This window comes from Aethalodelphis obliquidens, unplaced genomic scaffold (genome assembly GCF_003676395.1).
Source record: "Aethalodelphis obliquidens isolate GAN/ISIS:26980383/991018 unplaced genomic scaffold, ASM367639v1 scaffold1, whole genome shotgun sequence".
Classification (NCBI taxonomy): Eukaryota; Metazoa; Chordata; class Mammalia; order Artiodactyla; family Delphinidae; genus Aethalodelphis; species Aethalodelphis obliquidens.
The window spans coordinates 75,489,880-75,508,276 of record NW_020837945.1 but is presented as its reverse complement, the minus strand read 5'-3'; the positions used below and the strand labels follow the sequence as shown (position 1 = coordinate 75,508,276).

Below are 18,397 nucleotides of genomic sequence, written 5' to 3'. Positions count from 1 at the left end.
AGTCTCTCTTGCGCTATTACTCAGTGTTGCTTTTCTTCTATTGACAAATCCTGTAAAGCTTCCAGCAAAACTCTGCTCCTCCACAGAGAACGGCATTCCCATCTCCAAATGTCTCTGACATATGACATTTTTCAAGTTTATGCCAGGCACTAACTGGGTGCCTTGCTGAAGCCAGGGGATCAGTTAAAAACAAAATGTGGTTCCATTATTTAGAGATAATTCTCATTTTGGAAACAGGTTTACTGTGTTGGATTTAACACCAAGTGAGAAAAGGTCACCCTGCTTTCAATGAAGCAAAAGTGGCAATAGCAAAAGTTAATTCAATATTTAAGGAACAAATTGCAAGCCAAGTCACTTCCTTCTAGGTCAGAACCAAATAACACTTATAAAGTGCCTAAAACCACTGGGCGCTGTGCTTCCTGCCTGTTACACTGGCTTTACTGTGCCATTTTAACTTCACGATAACCCAGGGAGCAAAGGGATACAACCCAGGTCTGTCCAACTTGAAATACCTGCATTTTCTACAATATATAATGAAAACTTGCCTCTTTCAGGCTGGGCCAGGGGTCCGGGTGGGGCAGTCTCAGGTGTACTATCAAATCCAACTCTCAGCTGTGGTTTGGCACCACCTGGTGGCAATTTTCTTGCTCCTCTTAAAGACACAAGGAGTTCCAGGCCCACGACTGGTTGGGATTTCCAGGCAGTAGCAGTGATTCTGGTACCTGTCTCACCACCTTAACCCAAGGAGATGGAGCCTGTAGAATTCTGAAGCTCTTCAGTTCCTCACTTCCTGAGGAGGGGTCACCTGCCATTTTCTGCCCTCCAAGCTCCCTGTACACCCGTCCCCCCCCACCCCCACCACCAACATACAACCAGCAAACTAAAAGCTATAGGTGGAAGACTGAAGGCAATGGTCAGTTTCCTCATATGGAGATGGGAAGGGCATTAGCTGTAATTGCAGAAATGGAATGTTCAGGTTCACTGATGAAACCCCATGATTACTTATATTTAGTTGAAAAATATATATATATAGTTGAAATGTAGCAATATCTCTAAGAGCTAGGGAAGAGAGCATATAGTAGTAGCTGTAATAACGTTTGAAGACATATTATATTGGATCTAGATTATCAAAAGAGCTTGATATTGGAAAGTGGGGAGTAGCCCATAAAAGAAAAACTAACCATTACCATAATGATTACTATACATAAAAATCTATCGAACACGTATGTGAAAAGGTACCATACAAAAGTCAAGTGAAGAGGTGGACAGTCATTGCTTACTATGCCCTAGTGACGATTTTTTGGGGAGGGGGGTGTTGGTTGGATAACTCAGATGAGACAGGCATGGGTTACAAACAGATAAATAATATGCAACATCCCCTAAAATTGATCCAGAGTATTACATGGATCAATTGGAGTATTGAGGCAGACAGACTTACCTATGTTCGATATTTAAGGAACATAGGGCGCTGGGCTTGCTAACTTTGTAAATTTATAAAGTTAATTTTTTCTGAACTCCAATTTCCTCATCTACATATAGGACAAAGGAATATCCATCTCAGTGGTTGTTATGAAGATTAAGTAAAATGATGCAAATAAAGAACAGTGCCCAGCACACAGTAAATCTTTAATGACTAGTAGCTGTACAATTAGCTATTACTGACATAATCATTATTATTATTAATTCATTCAGAAATCGTACTTGGAAAGTTGACTTTAATATCACCAGGAAGAGTCTGACTGCCTCTAACACATTCTCTGTTGGAATAAAACTTCACCTGAACTGGAGAGGGAGTGGGAAGTCACTAAGTAGGGCTCTATTTTCTTCCAGATGAAGGTATTAGAGTACATTTCATCCCCTCACCTTAGTAGAGAAACTTTAGTAAAAAAACTTGCATGTCTGGATCACTCCATTGACAGCCATTTGTTTCTGGTGGAAATGTGTACATGTCAAGCTGCAGACTAGACCAAACTCATTTTCCCTTCTTTTTTAAATCATTCAGGTCCTGTTAAAGGTCTTTCTATTAAAATGTTGGCAAGGGTACTTCCTGTTAGTATGGTTTCAATTTGTACACATTTCCCCCTATGTCTCTCTTCTGTAAATCTAACAATTTATTATTTCAGAAAGAGTATAACACAATAAGTCCTAAACTTTTTGGAGTCACTGACCTCTGGGGGGGGGTCTCCTTAAAATAATGTGTATATTAGTGCATGTGTGTGTGTGTGTGTGTGTGTATACACACAGTATATGTAAATATATGTACGTATATTATAAACATACACACACAAAAAAATATCTTGCCCAAATTTTGGAGACTTGAAGACCCTAAGTTAAAAACTCTAAGTCTTAAATCAATTTCAGAATTACATTAAATCTTTAAAATTAGTGCCAGCAAGGCATTCAAAGGGAAAGTGCTGTTAATATTCTCTCCATCCAGCACTTCTCTCGATGAACAGATATTACCTTCTGGTAGTAATGGAGTCACTCAACCTTCAACATAGAACTTAGGTAAGAGTGGTATTCAAAATGGTTACCCATCAGCACTGCAGGGGCATCAATCAATCAGAAAAGATGCCTTTAGTACTCAAGTTAGTTCCTGGAGTCCCTCAGCTGTTCTAAGATTTAACTGGACTGTGGAGGCTTAGAGATGGGCAGCCCTGGCAGAGGTTAATGTGGTGGTGATAAGAGAGGCTTGGGACAGTAGAATATGGTGTATTTCAATATTATAACATTCAGGACAGCAGTATTGGTGGGTGCCACCTAAATATAAGCTCTATGTTTAGGTATAATAATGAAAAACTAATTTCACACTCAAAATCCACTCAAGATACCCTTGCAAATGTGAGGAAAGAGAAAGAATTTTCAATCCTAAAATCTTGTGTGCCACTTTCACTGTAGATGGATGAAAAAGACAATAAATAAACTTCACTCTCCTTTTTGGCTCTTTAATTTAGTTATTGCATCAGTGATTGCTATTAATTTTTTTGGGCACCTATGATTTCCTTGAATTTTACAGCACTTTTGAAAACAGTGACATATTAAGGAACCCAGCATATCGTATTACATAATAAAAATGAAAATGATAGGAATAATAACAGTGTTATGAACAAAAATAAAAGTTACTTTATAATAATGCCAATTTTCGGGCTTTAGACTTTGCGTGTTATTTTACATATATCATCTCTTTTAATCCATGAAATATCTGAGGATATAGGGATTATTATTCCCACTTTACACATGAAAGTATTGTAGTTCAGAAGTTAACCCACTCAAGTTCTACACAGCTAGAAAGTGGAAGACAGTATTAATTCCTAGGTCTTCCAATTTGGGTTTAGGGCCCTTTTCACTACATTTAAGTATCCTAGAATTCCTTATGCAGAAAGTCAATAAGTAATTCATAATGTTCTAGAGATTAAAAGAATAAAACATTATCATTTTACCTTATTAGCAGTTGTATGTATTTGTGATCACATCTTGACATCTTATGTGAGAATCTTTTTTCCCTTTTAATCTGAGACTAAAATAGAGTCCCTGGAAATAATAAAGGTTCCTGGACATCTGTGTCAACCTGGTGTCAGGGTCAAAAATTTCATATTTTGTTAGCTTATTTTCAAAGCTTAGTCTTATAGTTTTTTGTTTTTCTTTTTATAGGCAGTGTGATATGTTCAATGGGATTAAATGTGTCCATTGCAACCAGAGAAATGATGATATATTCAAAGTTTACAACATGATGGGTACTTTTTTATTATTTTTTATTTTTTTGTCTGCACCATGCATAATGCAGGATCTTAGTTCCCTGACCAGGGATAGAACCCGGGCCCCTGAAGTGGAAGTGCAGAGTCCTAACCACAAAACCCCAGGTAAGTCCCTGGTGGGTACTTTAAGTATGTAATCTCATTGAATCCTTCCAGAGGCCTGTGAGGAAAGTATTTCATCCCCATTTTACAGAGGAAGCTGAAGCTTAAGTAAGTGATGAGATAGCCCAGGAAACTCTACTAACAATCATAACTGGATTTTTTTTTGAACTTTATTTTATTAACTTTTTACATAGCAGGTTCCTATTAGTCATCAATTTTATAAACATCAGTGTATACATGTCAATCCCAATCACCCAATTCATCACACCACCATCCTCACCCACCACTGCTTGCCTGCCTTGGTGTCCATACATTTGTTCTCTACATCTGTGTCTCAACTTCTGCCCTGCAAACCAATTCATCTGTACCATTTCTTTAGATTCCACATCATGCAATAATATACGATATATTTCTCCTTCTGGCTTACTTCACTCTGTATGACAGTCTCTAGATCCATCCATCTCTCAACAAATGACCCAATTTCATTCCTTTTTATGGCTGAGTAATATTCCACTGTATATGTGTGCCACAACTTCTTTATCCATTCGTCTGTCGATGGGAATTTAGGCTGCTTCCATGACCTGGCTATTGTAAATAGTGCTGCAATGAACATTGGAGTGCATGTGTCTTTTTGAATTACAGTTTTCTATGGGTATATGCCCAGCATTGGGATTGCTGGATCATATGGTAGTTCTATTTGTAGTTTTTTAAGGAACCTCCATACTGTTCTGCACAGTGGCTGTATCAATTTACATTCCCACCAACAGTGCAAGATGGTTCCCTTTTCCCCACACCCTCTCCAGCATTTGCTGTTTGTAGATTTTCTGATGATGACCATTCTAACTGGTGTGAGGTGATTCCTCATTGTAGTTTTGATTTGCATTTCTCTAATAATTAGTGATGTTGAGCAGCTTTTCATGTGCTTCTTGGCCACCTGTATGTCTTCTTTGGAGAAATGTCTATTTAGGTCTTCTGCCCATTTTTGGATTGGGTTGTTTGTTTCTTTAATATTGAGCTGCATGAGCTGTTTATATATTTTGGAGATTAATCCTTTGTCAGTTGATTCGTTTGCATATATTTTCTCCCAATCTGAGGGCTGTCTTTTCATCTTGTTTACGGTTTCCTTTGCTGTGCAAAAGCTTCTAAGTTTCATTAGGTCCCATTTGTTTATTTTTGTTATTATTTCCGTTACTCTGAGGTGGATCAAAAAAGATCTTGCTGTGATTTATGTCAGAGAGTGTTCTTCCTATGTTTTCCTCTAAGAGTATTATAGTGTCGGTCTTAATTTAGGTCTCAAATCCATTTTGAGTTTCTTTTTGTGTATGGTGTTAGGGAGTGTTCTAATTTCATTCTTTTACATGTAGCTGTCCAGTTTTCCCAGCACTACTTATTGAAGAGACTGTCTTTTCTCCATTGTACATCCTTGCCTCCTTTGTCATAGATTAGTTGACCACAGTTGCATGGGTTTATCTCTGGGCTTTCTATCTTGTTCCATTGATCTATGTTTCTGTTTTTGTGCCAGTACCATATTGTCTTGATTACTGCAGCTTTGTAGTATAGTCTGAAGTCAGGGAGTCTGAGACCTCCCACTCTGTTTTCTTCCCTCAAGACTGCTTTGGCTGTTTGGGGTCTTTTGTGTTTCTGTACAAATTTTAAGATTTTTAGTTCTAGTTCCGTAAAAAAGCCATTGGTAATTTGATAGGGATTGCACTGAATCTGTAGACTGCTTTGGGTAGTATAGTCATTTTCACAATATTGATTCTTCCAATCCAAGAACATGGTATATCTCTCCATTTATTTGTATCATCTTCAATTTCTTTCATCAGTGTCTTACAGTTTCCTGCACACAGGTCGTTGTGTCCCTAGACAGGTTTATTCCTAGGTATTTTATTCTTTGTGTTGCAATGGTAAATGGGAGTGTTTCCTTAATTTCTCTTTCAGATATTTCATCATTAGTGTATAGGAATGCAAGAGATTTCTGTGCATTAATTTGTATCCTGCTACTTTACCAAATTCATTCATTAGCTCTAGTAGTTTGCTGGTGGCATTTTTAGGATTCTCTATGTATAGTATCATGTCATCTGCAAACAGTGACAGTTTTACATCTTCTTTTCCAATTTGAATTCCTTTTATTTCCTTTTCTTCTCTGATTGCCGTGGCTAGGACTTCCAAAACTCTGTTGAATAACAGTGGTAAGAGTGGACATCCTTGTCTTGTTCCTGATCTTAGAGGAAATGCTTTCAGTTTCTCACCATTGAGAATGATGTTTGCTGTGGGTTTGCCTTACATAGCCTTTATTATGTTGAGGTAGGTTCCCTCTATGCCCACTTTCTGGAGAGTTTTTATCATAAATAGATGTTGAATTTTGTCAAAAGCTTTTTCTGCATCTATTGACATGATCATATGGTTTTTATTCTTCAATTTGTTAATATGGTGTATCACATTGATTCATTTGCTTATATTGAAGAATCCTTGCATCCCTAGGATAAATCCCACTTGATCATGGTGTATGATCCTTTCAATGTGTTGTTGGATTCTGTTTGCTAGTATTTTGTTGAGGATTTTTGCATCTATATTCATCAGGGATATTGGTCTGTAATTTTCCTTTTTTGTAGTATCTTTGTCTAGTTTTGGTATCAGGGTTATGGTGGCCTCATAGAATGAGTTTGGGAGTGTTCCTTCCTCTGCAATTTTTTGGAAGAGTTTGAGAAGGATGGGTATTAGCACTTCTCTAAATGTTTGACAGAATTCAGCTGTGAAGCCACCTGATTCTGGACTTTTGTTTGGTGGAAGATTTTTAATCACAGTTTCAATTTCATTACTTGTGATTGGTCTGTTCATATTTTCTATTTCTTCCTGGTTCAGTTTTGGAAGGTTATACCTTTCTAAGAATTTGTCCATTTCTTCCAGGTTGTCCATTTTATTGTTATAGAGTTGCTTGTAGTAGTCTCTTAGGATGCTTTGTACTTCTGTGGTGTCTGTTGTAACTTCTCCTTTTTCATTTCTAATTTTAGTGATTTGAGTCCTCTCCCTCTTTTTCTTGATGAGTCTGGCTGATGGTTTATCAATTTTCTTTATCTTCTCGAAGAACCAGCTTTTAGTTTTATTGATCATTGCTATTGTTTTGTTGCTATTTCATTTATTTCTGCTCTGGTCTTTATGATTTCTTTCCTTCCGCTAATTTTGGGTTTTCTTTGTTCTTCTTTCTCTTGTTTCTTTAGGTGTAAGGTTAGATTGTTTATTTGAGATTTTTCTTGTTTCACGAGATAGGTTTGTATAGCTATAAAACTTCCCTCTTAGAACTGCTTTTGCTGCATGCCATAGGTGTTGGACTGTTTTGTTTTCATTGTCATTTGTCTCTAGGTATTTTTTGATTTCCTCTTTGATTTCTTCAGTGATCTTTTGGTTATTTAGTAACATATTATTTAGCCTCCATGTGTTTGTTTTATTACAGTTTTTTTTCCCTGTAATTCATTTCTAATCTCATAGCTTTGTGGTCATAAAAGATGCTTGATATGATTTCAATTTTCTGAAATTTACTGAGGCTTAATTTGTGACCCAAGATGTGATGTATCCTGGAGAATGTTCCATGAGCACTTGAGAAGAAAGTGTAATCTGCTGGTTTTGGATGGAATGTCCTATAAATATCAATTAAATCTATCTGGTCTATTGTGTCATTTAAAGCTTCTGATTCCTTATTTATTTTCATTTTGGATGATCTGTCCATTGGTGTAAGTGAGGTGTTAAAGTCCCCCACTATTACTGTGTTACTGTCGATTTCCTCTTTTACAGCTGTTACCAGTTGCCTTATGTATTGAAGTGCTCCTATGTTTGGTGCATATATATTTATAATTGTTATATCTTCTTCTTGGATTGATCCCTTGATCATTACATAGTGTCCTTCCTTGTCTCTTGTAACATTCTTTATTTTAAAGTCATTTTATCTGATTTGAGTATTGCTACTGCAGCTTTCTTTTGATTTCCATTTGCATGGAATATCTTTTTCCATCCCCTCACTTTCAGTCTGTATGTGTCTCTAGGTCTGAAGTGAGTCTTTTGTAGACAGCATATATATGGGTCTTGTTTTTGTATCCATTCAGCAACCCTGTGTCTTTTGGTTGGAGGATTTAATCCATTCACGTTTAAGGTAATTATTGATATGTATGTTCCTATGACCATTTTCTTAATTGTTTTCGGTTTGGTTTTGTAGGTCCTTTTCTTCTCTTATGTTTCCCACTTAGAGAAGTTCCTTTAGCATTTGTCATAGAGCTGGTTTGGTGGTGCTGAATTCTCTTAGCTTTTGCTTGTCTGTAAAGCTTTTGATTTCTCCATGGAATCTGAATGAGATCCTTGACAGGTAGAGTAATCTTGGTTGTAGGTTCTTCCCTTTCATCACTTTAAGTATATCGTGCCACTCCCTTCTGGCTTGTAGAGTTTCTCCTGAGAAATCAGCTGTTAACCTTATGGGAGTTCCCTTGTATGTTATTTGTTGTTTTCCCCTTGCTGCTTTCAATAATTTTTCTTTGTCTTTAATTTTTGCCGATTTGCTTACTATGTGTCTCGGCGTGTTTCTCCCTGGGTGTATCCTGTATGGGACGGTGCACTTCCTGGACTTGGGTGGCTATTTCCTTTCCCATGTTAGGGAAGCTTTCGACTACAATCTCTTCAAATATTTTCTCTGGACCTTTCTCTCTCTCTTCTCCTTCTGGGAGCCCTATAATGCGAATGTTGTTGCATTAATGTTGTCCCAGAGGTCTCTTAGGCTGTCTTCATTTGTTTTCATTCTTTTTTCTTTATTTTGTTCCACTGCAGTGAATTCCACCATTCTGTCTTCCAGGTCACTTATCCATTCTTCAGTCTCAGTTATTCTGCTATTGGTTCCTTCTAGTGTAGTTTTCATTTCAGTTATTGTATTGTTCATCTCTGTTTGTTTGTTCTTTAATTCTTCTAGGTCTTTGTTAAACATTTCTTGCATCTTCTCGATCTTTGCCTCATTCTTTTTCCGAGGTCCTGGATCATTTTCACTATCATTATTCTGAATTTTTTTTTGTGGAAAGTTGCCTATCTCCACTTCATTTAGTTGTTGTTCTGGGGTTTTATCTTGTTCCTTCATCTGGTACATAGCCCTCTGCCTTTTCATCTTGTCTATCTTTCTGTGAATGTGTTTTTTGTTTCACAGGCTGCAGGATTGTAGTTAGTCTTATAGTTTTTGTGTTTAAAACATACAAATCAGTTATAGTGGCCCTAGGAGTTTACCATTAGAAACTAATATAATTGCTACAGGAGTGGGTAACAAATCATTTATACAAGCAGATTGTGCTAAATTGTCAGAAGATACAAAATTCTCAGAAACTTGCAAATCATGAAAAAGAAAGTTAGCTAACAAGAGGAGAAACACTGTCCCATAGATAGCTCTCAGCAAATTCTATTAGCTTATTTCTAAGCTTAAGTCTTATCAGCAGGCTTGGTGTTTCTGATATAGAGTAGCTATTATGTAAGTTACATTGGACTGCAATAGGATTCCTGGCTGGTGGGAGGGGATGGACAGCAGAGCAAAAGCTGAACCAGGAATTAGGTGAGATCCCCAAACTTGCTGAATGATACTAATAGAATTAAGGTCCCTTAGCAATCAATCACCTTTAGTCCTCTTACTTTAATCAGAGTGACCGATGCCCAGAGGACAGAAATTACTTCCTCAAGGTCACACAGTGGGTGGTGGTTTTCAGTGAAAACGGAAGATTTTTGTTAAAGGACTGAGAAAGCAAGTACTATATTTTATGAGGAAGGAGAGGGGTGAGGAAGGGAGAAGAGGAAAGACAGTCAGTGTTCAGTACTGCCTTATACAGATACACAGTAAGGCCCCTACATACAAAGAGTTCCCCAATTTGTTCATAAGTCCAAGAAAGTTAGTCTAGGTACCCAACTAACACAGTCGTCTATATAGTACTGTACTGTAATAGGTTTATAATACTTTTCACAAAAATAATACATAAAAAAACAAACACAAAAAATAAAGAAAACATTTTTAATCTTACAGTACAGTACCTTGGAAAGTACAGTAGTACAGTACAGTACAACAGCTGGCATACAGGGGCTGGCATGGAATGAATAGGCAAGAAGAGTTACTGACTGGAGGAGGGAGAGGAGGTGGGAGATGGTAGAGCTGAAGGATCATCAGCAGTGGGAGACGGAGTGAAAGCTGCTACTTCACTCATGCCTGATGTTGATGGCACAGGTTCTGGCTCCTTGCTGGATTCAAGTCTATTTACCCTCTTGAAAAAATATCCAGTGATATCTGGGTAGTAGCTCTTATTTTCACATCATAGATGACACGGTAGCACTAGACTGCATTCTGAACAGCTGCTATAACCTTTGTGTACCATTCTACATTTCGGTCCTGTGCCTCAAAAACTAACTGTGCCTCCTCAAATAAAGAAAATCTCCTTGCCATTTCCTGTGTCATGAATCTCTTTGGTTCTTCAGTTACTTCTTCTTCCTCTTGTCCCTCTTCGTCCTTTCTCTGGGCCTCCAATTCCATCAGGTCTTCATTGGTAAGCTCCTCGTGTTGCACAGCAAGGAGTTCAATGAAGTCATCCTCTTACAGATCTAGCTTGAAATAAAGATACTGTACTACTGTACTCTATACAGTACTATATAGTACACAAAAGCACAACCACTTGTAGAGGATGCACGCATGGGACAATGTACACCAGACACGTGAACTAACTTACGTGACTGGACATGCAAACACACGTTCACATCTTTGAAAGTTCACAACTTGAAAGTTCATATGTAGGGGACTTACAGCACTTGGGAGAAATTCACATCGCTCTTCTTTACAAGCTGACGGTTGGCATTGTTTGTATCACTATACAGATGAGAAAAATAATCATGGGAGAGTTTTTAAAAATTGCCCAAGGCCACTAGACTATTAAGTGATAGAGAGGGGATTCTGACCCTGGTTCTTCCATCTCCAAGGCCTTTGCTCTTTCCGTGCTATCACTGTACTCACCCTAAAACTAAAGCTATAGATATCCAATTCATGCAAAATTACAGAATGAGTGTTAAGGTCTAGATACCCTAGTGATTTGTCCTGGAACTAGTATGTGTACAGAACCAGGGAGGTGTACTGAAACAGAATATACAGAGAATATACAGAGAGAAAGAATATTAAAGAGAAATGTCTGAAATCATGAAAAAAAATTTTAAGCCTAAACTGCTTGCACATTGTTGGTACTTTATAGATGAGTAAATTCATTCCAAAAATGCATATAGTTTACAGGAAATTAAACCCTTACAATTCTTATTAATTTATCCTTAACCCAAATTTGTGTTAATACGTCAACAGCAAAGAATTCAGAAAGGTTTATTAAAATGTGAAGGTTTTTATTTTCTGCAATAAAACATTTTCCAGCAATAGAAAAAAACTGGATAATGTAGGCATATATTCATTCCAAATCAAAAAGCCCATAAAAGTCAAGTGCTGCTTGAAATTCGTCAAAAATCATTTACACATTCATCTTTAAGACAAGTCACTTCCTTTTGCTTGAAGGCCAAAGATGGAGATTTGGGTCACAATTATTCATGTTCCACTACTTTCTGTACCACACATCCAGGAGATTATCATATGAACCCTGCCACATTTTCTTGAATTATTAACTTTGTGAAAATAGATTTCTTGGCCTCAGAATTCAAACCTTTCTAAACATGGCACCGTCAACTTATGGTTCTGGCTTGACAAGAACTGCAGATTCCAGACAAATTGGTGGCTTAATTACTTGCTGTTCCCTATGTGTCCCTGCTCTTCCTCCTTCCCCTTCCACGCACTTGCTTTGACAGTTCTCTCCATCTCAAACTCCCTCCTCTTCCTATCACATTCTAACAAAACACCAACCCATGTATGCATCTCTTCAACATGCCTTGCCTTCCTTAGTCCCAAGGGGTCTCCTCTCTGCATTTTCTTTTCATATCCATTCCTACCTCGTTTTAGAAAACACTCAATGTGAGCCTGAGTTTTCTGCTTCATTTGGAGAGAGAAAATCAGTGAAGAAGGTGGCATCTATAGAGACCAGGCAGAACCGGGCCCTTCATAGACATGATCAGACCAGTGCAGCACTTTTCTCTAAGAAGAGCCCTATCTGCCTCCTATCTGAGTGATCCTGGGCATTGGAACTTTCTAGCCAGCTCTTTGGATGATGGATTTGAGTCCCTTCACATACAGTAAAAAAAAAAAAAAAGATTAAATTTGCTACCATCCGGGGGTTTTAAGCGCCAGGACATGTTCAGCTCCTAGTTCTATTGTCTTAGAATAGCTAAGAGTGAAGGAAAACAGAAGAGATGAGTAGAATCCAAATATGTTATTATATTTTCTAAGGGACTAAACTAGAAAGTAGTGAGGTGGTGGCACCGAGGGGAAAAGGTTATGAAATAAGCTGGCCATGGCCCAAGCTTAATCTGCCTTATTCTCATCACCAGTAGGGTTCAGTCGAGGGTCAGTCAGGCTTTTTACCTTGAGCAAGGCACTGCAGTGGATTCAGTGTACGGTCACCCTCCTCATTCATCATTCAGCAGAAGGTAAAAAGTCATTTAAAACCCAATATGAGCAAGGCACAGAGCCAGATGCAGGGGCAAGTGATGGAAAAGGAAACAGCTGGAAAAGGTTTAAGTTGCAATAACTTAAAGTCCAATAACTTTAGAGTTAAAGGAATTATAAAGATTTTCTGCACAAGCCCTTTATTTTACAGATAGAGAAATTAAGACCTTGGAGGAGGATGGGTACATGGATGTGGGTAGAAGGAAAGCTGAGACTAGACTGTTCCTACCACAAATAAAATTGGAAGCTATTAGTACTTTTTTGTCACAGTACCTAATCACAATGGTTTAGCCAGAAAAATTTACAAAAACAATTATGTGACTACTCTTCTCATTCTATTTTGCTACAGGCTATGTAAACAATAAAAATAGATTGGGGGGGGTCTCTAATAGGGCAAATAACGCTGGATAGTTGAATACCTTTCCTTGATTCAAGACTCTAGAATTATATGTGCTCCTCCTTTGATTCAACCCTGATAGAGTAAATAGGAATTTCGGCTAGAGTTGTTTGTTTTTTAATCAGTGTTGTCTTAGTGTTGTTGGAGATTGCACACTTTTTATAAAGCTCTGTTAGGTAAGTTCTCTTCATTGGAAGAGGAGATTTTGTTTTTGTGAATTGCTCCTGTCTTTGCTGGCATCCCCTAGGGCATCATTAGAACCACGTGGTCTTCGATATTAGAATCCAATCCTTCTTTGCTGCAACCAGCATCTCCAAGCCTGCCATGGACCTTGGTAAACAAATATTTACACAATGTGTTCTCCTGGTCCTGGCCACAGATTCTTTTAGTCTGCTGGCTTTCTTTCCCCCTACCATTGTTTCCTTGTCAGGGTTATGGGAAATCTCTGGTTGCTCACCATGCAGTGTGCATAAGAATCTGAGAAGTGGTCCTCTTGTCCATCTTCTCAGGCTCTTCACCCCACTGGAGCCCCTCTACCATCCTGACATCATGCAGAACTCAGCACTTTTCCATGAGGCTTATAGTTGCCTAAATAAAACCTTCTGTTCCAGAATCCCCTCAAACTTATCCAAGGGTCCCATCTTCCCTTGATCTCCAGATTTTGACCTGAAGCAAAAAGGGAAAGGGTGCTGGGCATTTCCTGGAGACACTGCATGTCGGCTCAATTCCGGAACTCCTTCAATTGTTCCTTCCAGCCCTTTAGTCACAGTCTTGTCCCCTTCGGTGTTTTTATGGTTCTCACTATTCAAAATACAACCAGAAGCTGATAATTCCTCAATCTTCCACTGCTACCATGATGGTCTCAGACACCATCAGCCTTCACTTGTATCACTGTAATTGTCTACGCACTGGTCTCTGTTTCTTCCCCTGGATCTCTAGAGTTGATACTCAGAAAAGCAGCCACAGTGACTCCTTTAAAAATGCAAGTTACATAACTGGCATCATCATTCGTCTACTCTACACGTACTCTCTACTGGCTTCCCCTTCACTCAGAGTTAAGTCCAATGTTCTGACGTTGACCTATGAAACCCTTTGTGACCTGCCCTTCCCTCCTCCTCTCTGGCAATACTCTAGCCACCTCCTGACTCATGCCTTTGCTTAGGCTGTTCCCTTTCCTCAGACCCCAGAGATCTGCATGGCTTTTCCCTCACTGCCTTCAGGTCTGATCACTTATCACACATCAGAGAGACTTTCCTCACAACTGTGTATAAAATGGAAACCGTACCCTCTGTGACACTCCTTGTCTCTTTCTCTCTGCCCTCTGCCCTTTTTTCCCCTGTGGCAATTATTACCACCTGACTTACTGTTTACTTGTGATGTACTTATTGCCCAACTACACCCATCAGAATGTAAACTCCATGAGAACACTCTGTTTTGTTCACTACTGCATACCCCATGCCTGGTACATTGTAGATGCTCCATAACTAATTGTAGGATGAGTGAATAAATGAATGAATGAATGAATTCTAAACTCAGAGTCCATCCAACTTTGGTTCTTTATATGCAAAATCAGTGTTTTGGAATGTGAAAAAAATCCCACAAGTAACCTACATTGAGTTTCAAGTCTGTTTCTGCTTCTTGTGTCCTTTTTAAAAGCCAAATTTGAAACTCAAAGCTGAGCATTGATTTCTTTGCTCTGGGTTGTATATGTCCTTCTTCTAAGGCTTAAAAGATATTGCCTCCGTGGGTAGAAGACGCTGGAACAACAAGGGGAAAAGCAGGAAGAAAAATCCTCTTTTATGAAAATCCTCAAATCGCATCCTTCTATCTAAGAATGTTGTAATAAGGATTTAAATGGTTTGGGTATTACTTTTGCCTAGACACTTCTTTCATGCCCAATCTCGCCTTGAATTCCTTGAATATTGATAGGGTAAGCAGCTTGTACCTCAGGTTGCAATAAAGTTTATTTAACCTCTTAGTGTAGATTAGTTTTACCCCATAACAGCATATACTGAAGAAGTTAGGCTGGGTCTAAATAAAGCAGGTGGTGATACTGGATTTCCTCAAACACCATAATATAGGCAGTTCTGTTGTAAAGAAATACATGTGTCTCTGGAAAATAACCTAAAGTTCTACAAAATCATACCCTAAAAATAGGAACAAGCCACTCAAGCCCGTTGACATACAGTGTATATCTATGTATTCTGATGGTTTCCAAAGCCTTTCATAGTCATTATATCCTTCAATGCTTACAAAAATCCAATGAGTTAAAGAGGGCATATGTATTACACAATGTTACACAAAAATATGCTGAGTCTCAGCGGTCCCGTGGCTTTCCCTGGGAAGCACAGCAACATGTGTGGCGACACCCAGGGCTCATACTTGATTTTTTGTCTTGCTTGTTTACTGCCACACAGTGATGACTAGATTGATAATACCATTAGGCCTTATGGTAAACTAAAAGTTTCTTAAAATACAGTTGGGCCCACAATAAAGAAAAACTTTTGCTCACAAATAGCAGAAAATATCTATTTAAGTTAAAAAAATTTATTTCATACAGCAGTTTATCAGTGACCACTTGGAATAAGATAAAAAATAGACTCCACGCACCCAATTAACCAGCTTCAGATAGCAAAGGAGTGTGTTGACCTTTCTGGAATTTAAAATTTTGCAGAGAGAGAAGATAGAAAGGGAATGTGTGGAAAGGGGATGGATGTTGCAGTCAAAGAAATCTCCCCTCTGTCATTGACTAGCCATGAAACCTTGAAAAATCATCTCACCTACATGAATATGAATTTTCTTGCCTATAAAATAAACTAGGATTTAAACATTAAGATGTTGGATGAATATCTATTGCTCATTCCCACTGAACTGTCAGAATTCTGTTGAATTGTTCAAGCATCAAACCACAGCATATTCCAGAAAAAGCAAATGCAGGCATATTATTGCAGTGCTGATACCATTCCCCACTGATGGTTACATGAAGAAATTGTCAGCACCTATTAGCACCACTGCAGGTGATTTACATGGATAAGTCAGGTGTAACATACTGTACAGTCATTTGATGGTGTGGTACGGTGATCAATGAGAAAGAACGAGGCAACAGCTTGAATTACAAAGGAGAAAAGGGGAGAAAACTGGATGAATTGCATTCGTCCTGGATGCAGAAATTTATAAGCGGCATGAAAGGCAATCTACATAATTGCAGTCTGCATGGAACTGGGAGCAAATGGAAAGAGTGGCTGCAGGGAGGGAGAAAGAGATGAGAAATCTGAGAAACTGGCCACTCTGCATTCCAGACACAGGGATATTTCCTCTGCACACAGCGCCCTGACTAGACTTGCCGGGTTATGTGCCTCACAAAGCAGAAAACAAATGCACTGATGAAAGTGCTGAATTCATTCTCAGACTCGAATACACCTTAAGAGGAAACAGGGAGATGCAACTGGACAGCAACATGGCATTTTGATGCATATGGTGCTGGGATAGATGGCACACCTGGGGTAGCTATGTGCATTTTCCCTGGTGTATAAGCTCATAAATGATAAAATGGGTACTGAAGATTGAGTTTGCTTGGAAATACCAGAAATACTAGAAAACAGACAACACTTTGTCCCCTATTGTAAGAACATAACAGCCTCCAGCTGTGCTAAAACTGACCACCCACTACTTCCCTGGTGGAAATGCAGCAGCAATTCTGTGATTTGTAGTAAAACATCAGCCCTCCCAGGCAACGCTCATTACTGCATGATTGCAGATGTACTATGGTCTAAATTGTATTACAGAAATCTAACCAACTGCACTTAGAAAACCCTGACATTACACTGTCCCCCAGACACCAACACCACCACTGAATCACAGCGAGAGAAAAACAAGCTGCATTTCCTGCGCATTACTGAAAGAGAATATTTTATACTGTTTGGGACCCTAGAGGCTGGATTGTTCACACTCAGCTACGTTAAGCTCTCTACCTGGCAGATAACTCGGTCCTTGGGTAATTCATAATAATTCCAAGTATTTTTCATGTGCTAGGGAATGGATAAGCATTTTACATTGATAACTTTTCCCCCTCTGAAGTACAAGCTGCTCTGAAGCTGAGATCCTAGTTGATTCATCACTTGGGGGCATGGGGGTTTTGGGTCTTGATATCCTTACAGAACAGTGTGTCTCAAGCATACACATCTCACGCCTACAGACCTCCCAGGGATTTTGTCAAAATGCAGATTCTGTGTCATCAGGTCTGGAGTAGAACCTGAGACTCTGCATTTCTAAGAAGAACCAGGTGCTGCCCTATAGTATACGGCACAGCAAAGAGCAGATGCTCTATAAAGTTAAATGGACCAGAGTAAAGGCACTCAGATTAGCCAACCATGTTCCAAATCCAAGGAGTAGCATGAACTAGTAGGTTTCCTCCAGCTCTAAATTCCAACTTACTTTTTAAGTATAGAATCCTATGGACCTGAGTTTGAGCCTTAACTTTGTCGTTTACTAACTCTGAGACCTTGGATAAGTTAACTTCTCTGAACCTCATTTTCTTATCTGTAAAATGGCTAGACTACCTATATACTACCCATATTACCTCTTAAACAGTATCTACCTCAGAAGGTTGTTATGAGGATTAAATAATACACTTAAAATACATAGTACATGCCTGGCATCTGGGAGATAATGATGAAAATCAATATTATTATTGCCATTTGTGCAAGTATCTCTAATTACTAGTTTCTAACCTTAGCAGAAGGATGAGAGTAATTTTTATGGGGGAAATATTTATCATTTACTAAACTAATACATATCTACTGAGGGTTTTTCTGAGCCAGACATAGTCTAGAACTGAAGACCCCTCATTTAAGAAGTCATAAAATGGCCATGCTTCCAAATAGCTGACATTCTAGTGGGAGGAGAAAACAATAAATAATTAAACATATAAATAAATATAGTGATAAAAGCTTTTTAAAAGTGAAACATCCAATTACATGACCTTCTGGAAAAATCAAAACTACGGCAGTAAAAAGATCAGTAAAGAGACAGTAAGAAGATCAGAGGTATAAGAGGAGGGAGGAATGAACAGGCGGAGCACAGAGGATTTTAGGGCGGCAGAAATATTTTGTATGATACTATAATGGTGGATACATGTCATTATATATTTGCCAAACCCACAGAATGTACAACACCAAGAGTTAACCCTAATGTACACTATGGACGTTGGGTGATTATAACATGTCAATGTAGGTTCATCAATCATTAAAAATAAAGTGCCATTCTGGCGCAGAAAGCTGATAACAGGGGAGGTTAGGTATGCATGGGGGCATGGGGTACAAGGGAAGCTCTCTATGCTTTCTGCTCAATTTTGCTGTGAACTTAAAACTGCTGTAAAAAATCAAGTCTATTTAAAATAGAGGGAGGGAGGGAGGAAAGGAGGCAGGCAGGGAGGGAGGGAGAGAGAGACAGAAAGAGAGAGAGAGAAAGAGAGAAAGAGAGAAAGAGAGAAAGAGAGAAAGAGAGAAAGAAAGAAAGAAAGAAAGAAAGAAAGAAAGAAAGAAAGAAAGA

General features: G+C 38.5%; 1 protein-coding gene across 1 annotated transcript in view; it reads right to left on the bottom strand.

Moving 5' to 3' along the window:
- Positions 1-18,397, bottom strand: part of FGF12 (fibroblast growth factor 12) — a 563,726-nt gene that overhangs the window by 434,160 nt on the left and 111,169 nt on the right. The window lies entirely within an intron of this gene.